The sequence below is a fragment of the Hetaerina americana genome, unplaced genomic scaffold (genome assembly GCF_022747635.1).
Source record: "Hetaerina americana unplaced genomic scaffold, ioHetAmer1.1.p SCAF_5, whole genome shotgun sequence".
In the NCBI taxonomy this organism is placed as follows: Eukaryota; Metazoa; Arthropoda; class Insecta; order Odonata; family Calopterygidae; genus Hetaerina; species Hetaerina americana.
The window spans coordinates 89,784,541-89,790,153 of record NW_027287095.1 but is presented as its reverse complement, the minus strand read 5'-3'; the positions used below and the strand labels follow the sequence as shown (position 1 = coordinate 89,790,153).

Genomic DNA, 5,613 nt, shown 5'->3' with positions numbered 1-5,613 from the left:
TATAAATGCACTAAAATTTAATACTTTCAATACAACAGGAAATTCTCGCAATTAAATTTTTGAAGGAACTTTTTTGTGCACATTGTAAAATATTAGGTCGTCAGAAACACTTCCTGTTTGTTGGAAAATAAATAAAAATAAGTGTAAATATGAATGCATGTATATGTGTATATGTATTTAAATATTTTTATAATTACACATAAATATGTATATATATTTATTTATTTATATATTTTCACATGAATATAGATATCAGGAAAATCGATAGGAACCCCTTTTTGATGAAATCGATTCCACCTTCCCTACTATTCCTGTGTTCGTCCTTTATGTGTTCCTATCCCTTTTCCTTATATCTATATCCCATGTGATTGAACATGTGTGCCCTATTTGGCGGGCTTTCGTGTCTGATTGTATATATGTTAATATATGTATACATTCTATATATAATATATATGATGATATATATTAAAATATATCATATTATAATCAATAATAATGTATATATATATTTTTTTAAAATTCAGTATTAGTCCGAAAACAGCGCATTTTGGCGTTTACATCGAACTGTTAACAACGATAACAATGGTCACATTTACAAACACCCAAGCCCTGGATGGAGGGAAACTCACCCAGGCGGGAATCGAACCCGCGACCCTTGGAATGGCAGACGAGGACGTTACCCCGCCGCCACCGGGGTCGGCAATTATCATTGAAAATTGATTAAAAACACACGGCATCTTAGGTAATATAATAATAACTCGTCTGAGTATGTGCCTGCCATGAGAAACTTGTAAGTTGTTCATCCGAGGTCAGAAGATGTCAAACAGAATGATTGATCTCAGATGTTATAAGCATTAAGAAGGGTAGACCGTTTTACTCTTCCTTGAATTCAGTCGCAAATACTAGCATTCGTATACTACGCGTGCCAACTCAACAAATTCTTCACATTAATACGATTTAATGATATTCACCTTCACGATGCTGTCTTAAAATCATGCGTACCCGTGGAGCGCAGATAAATCATTGGATTATAAATCGAAATCCAAATTTTAAGAAAGCAAGGTTGCGAAAGAACTTTGGGTAAAACGGCTTCTCCATTTTTTTGCATACTATCTTGAATCCACAGCGGTTTACATGATTAGTATGGCTAGTAAATATGTTTGTAATATTCCTCCAGGACTCCTCCACTCCGTGAAATCGCACAACCACACCCTCTCATTGCCCCAAATACAGTGTAAATTACATCAGCTCGTGAGAAAATATAAACTTTCATTACTTGAATCTTTCCTTGATAATTATTCGATTCAAATCAAATGATATACGTTACCTATTTTCCTAATTTTAACCACCATTTTTGGTCACATTATTGACATCTGCGAATGTGACAAAAGCGGACGAGTCTGAACGACTCTTTTGTCACACGCAACTTACTATTTGCACTTTGCAAGTTTTTATTTTCTCGGCACTAAAGAAGGCTTATTTCATATTCCCGATCGCGGTGATCCAGGGGGTAGAGCGTTGGACTGCTGATCGGAGGGTCACGGGTTCGATTCCCGGGCAAGGCACTCCTACAGCTCCACCCAAGCTATGTGAGTTTCCGAGTACCAGATCTTCCTGGGAAACCATAACCGGGAAAGGACCTAGCCCCCCTACCCTGATGTGCGAATTTCACACGCCGTCGGGCTTAGTACTGGGTGAACTCTACCATCACATACAAAACCGACCTCCCGGTTAATTACTATGTTTATGTTTTTTTTATATTCCCAATCGCCTATGCTTCCATTTCAATTCCGCATACTTTAATTTTGGTTTCCGACTACCTGTTGTAAAACAGTGGAAATTGAATCTGCATATTTGATGTTCAGAGTTCAAAATTAACTTAATAAATTAATCTTAAAAATACGCACCTATCTTTTTTGCGGTATTTTTTAACCGAAATCTCATCACTCACAAATATTGATTTCTGAAAATGAGTAAGGAAAGTAATTCCATTCATACCCATACCAATATCTCCCTACCCCAGACATTTTCAATCTGCTGGACCTCCTTGGGTACCATTTTAGAGAGCGGGGCGATCAAGAATTTACCACATGCGCCTCCATTCTTTCCATAGAGAACATCCATATAAGCCTTTCTGCTATACCCCAAATAACACGCGCGCAATGCAGATGATGAGTAGTGTCTTTTGGGGGAGGGGCTAGACGTGAGAGAGGGAACCGGAGACCGGGCTGGGAAGGCGCGGAGGGAAGTGGGATGAGGAGGAGACGGTCTCGCAAAAAGACGGGACGGTACCAACGGGAAGGGGGGAGGGGGATGAGACGGAAGGGAGGAAGAGGCGATGGGGGAGCGGCGGAATAATGCGAGCCATCCGCGGCACAGTGTGTCGAACTTGGCCGTTTAATATACAGCGAGGTTATTGTTAAGCAGATATGAGGGTGTGGAGAATGAGGGGGCGGGACACTGCTGGGGACGAGGTAGGTTGGGGCCGGGCCATGGATATCGGGACGGGGGAATGGGGAGAAAGGGGGGGTGGGCTGGCGACACGGAGTGCGGCGATAGGGGCGGGAGGGAGGAAGGGAGGGTTGAGGCAAGAGGAAGGAGACCCCTCCCTTCCCTATCTCATACGAGGGTTTTAGAAGCTCGAAAATTGACGCATAAATAAGATGGATAGGGGTGTATTTTGTGAATACAAATTGCTGATTAAACGACAGTTGAACGCAACAAAGAAGTGGAATGATAACAGCTTCAATAATAAATCAACTCCCGCGATGAAACACCGAGATAAGTGAGGAGCAATTTTGAAAAATATATTGCTCTAATTTTCGGAGTGTGCCTCTTCGTTTCGCGTCCTTCGGGCCAATTAACTGAAAGAGTGCCTTCGCAGGCAGGCGAATGGGCGATCATAGTGATTCTCTAAAGAAGGAAGGAGGCCCAGCGCGGTCCCTCGAAGGTCCCTCATTCTACGCTCCACACCAAACTCGAACGGCGCAAGAGATGCGCGGGATCCGTAATTTATTCAACAAGGTTATCTGCTTCAATAACGCGAATGAGAAAGGGTTAAGTGAAGCAAGGTGGGAGGGAAGGGGTGAAATGAGAAGAGAGGAATGCATTACTTTTAATTTGGATTTGGGTTAGGAGCAAGAAATTCAAGGATAGATTGACTACTTTAATTTTATCAAGAGAAACATTTTCCAACCAGGAATATGGGTAAAAAACCGCGTATAAAAGAAGTGAAAATTGTTATCGACGTGAAATTGAATTATGATATTAGGAATCGATATTGGAAGACATTGCACAACTTATAACTAAATTTACTGAAAGATATTGCCAATGGATATTTTTGGTATATACAAACTTTTTAAAGTTTAATATATGTGGCAGATGTCTTTAAATTTCCCGAAGATGTTAGAAGTGACAGTCACGCATATTTAGGAATTAATTTACCGAAAAAAATGAAAACTTTTCAAAGAAAAATTAAAACGGTTCAAGTTAATTAGCGGAATTAAAACTAGATGGCAAATTTTTGGCATAAATTAATTTCGCTGCTCCGAAAAAAACTGACCCCGACGTGATTTGAACACGCAACCTTCTGATCTGGAGTCAGACGCGCTACCGTTGCGCCACGGAGTCCACGAATCACTGAGGGCCATATTTATGTTGATATTGCAATGGGAACTTTTATCATCACGACCATGTGGCTGCGTAGATTTTCGCGGCGGTGGCTTGAAGAATTCTGCATGTCCGGGTTTTCACCTGTAAAACTTGTACGGTGTAGTTTATAAGAAGGATAATCATTTAGTGACTTTTAATACAACATTTGTACAAACAACATTTATTATTTCAAATACATAATTATAACTTTTCATTATTTAAATTTTTTCTCAGTGCCTTTGATTTTCCATAAATCACACAGATAAACTTAAAAAATTGACCTAAATATGTCCTGCAAAATTTGGATTCTGATGATGGTGCTGTTGATTTCAATATTTCAATAAATATAACTACCCTATTCAACTGAATTTCCAGGGACAGGCGCCATGAACCCTAAACGACAACGAATTGCATTAGCAGCTAAAGTTTAAATAAAGTGGAACTACACTCTCTGACCCTCTATCTGAGGTAGCGACTGGCATGCCCACTATCCACCGAGGTGTCATCCCGTAAGAGGTCATGTCACACTCAAGCCAAACACTCCATTTCACCATTGCATTTGTGTAAAATATCGATAATTGTTTCCCGTGGCACCAACGGAACCATAAGCAGCAGGTATCACTTCAATAACACATTGAATGCTAAAAATATTGCATGGAAAAAGAGAGAGGCTGGATAAAGATGATGAATTAAGATTTGAGAACTTAGAGAGATGAAATCTTATGCTGACTAATCTACGGAGTAGCAATACATGAATATGATGGTTTACAAGTAGGTATTAGCTCTAGGTAAGAAGGACTTTACAGCGACTTTATCTGCTGCACTCAAATAAGATAAATTTAGGGAAAAGAAAGTAGGTGAAGCAAAGCGTTCAGGTGTTTTTGTCACCATATGGATCAGATACGTGGGCCATTAGAAGACAGAATCAGGGAAGACATAAACCTTCAAGACCTGAGGCTGGATGTGGATGCTACAGATCGAATGGACCTATGAAGTCTGTAAAAGAATGTGCATAGAAATATAGAAGGGAAAATAAATACGGGATGGAATCTCTGGAAGTGAAAGAACTGAGTGGATTAGGCACACCTTCAGGTGTAATGGGCTCATTAGGAATGCAGTAAAGTAAGATTAGAACCGAAAGCCTCCGTGAAAATAGAAAAAAAAGGATAAATGTAACAAAAAAGTACCCCACCGAGGAGCATCGGTTCAGCACTTTGGTTTAACGTTTCCTAATTCATAGAAAGAAATAAATATTACCCTGCTACGAAATGTATTTCAATCCTTTGTAACTATATTTGATAATCACGAGAAACACTGTATCACTGATAGAAAAACTTTGCCGATGTAATTGTTTTTATTTATATGTATTTTCCCGTTAATTTTCTCCATAATGACCACAAATGAAAATAATCAGCAATTCTTTCTTCGCGCTGAAAACGACAGGAGATCGTTACGTTCCGATTACGGTCTTCATAAAAAACATGTTATTTTAATTATTGCACGGTTCGCTCTTTCTAATGGGTGGATTGTGCATTCTCCGACCAGATCTGTGGTGATAACCGTTTTCCATGATACAATTTTAGGGTAGATAAGCCTTGTCTAATATTTTCTAAATCGTAGAAGAATACTCTTTGCCTATTTTAACCTTAGCATAAACAAAAAAAAACTCTTTCCGTTTCAATTTGCGGTCAATGATCTTATCTTATAGCTGAAATATGGATGTTTATGTCAAAATTATGCGTGAAAATACAACAGCAGTAAATATTACCCTATTCCCTTTCCATGGACTAGAACCTTGCCGTGTTGGAAGGGTTTGTGCGTTCCGATAGCCCCTAGAGCTGTGCTTGCGGGAGTAATAATAATTGCTCCTTGTAGGGTCACCCATGCAAGATACACTCTCGTAAGTCGAATGGTAGGTGCCAAATGAAAGTAGTCCGCACAGCGTCTGTTCCTCAGTGAGGC

General features: G+C 39.6%; 1 non-coding gene across 1 annotated transcript; it reads right to left on the bottom strand.

Annotated features, from left to right (window-relative positions):
- Nucleotides 1-3,558: 3,558 nt before the first annotated feature.
- On the bottom strand, nucleotides 3,559-3,630 carry TRNAW-CCA (transfer RNA tryptophan (anticodon CCA)). The gene has a single exon. It is a non-coding gene; the product is annotated as a tRNA-Trp (tRNA).
- Nucleotides 3,631-5,613: the final 1,983 nt, after the last annotated feature.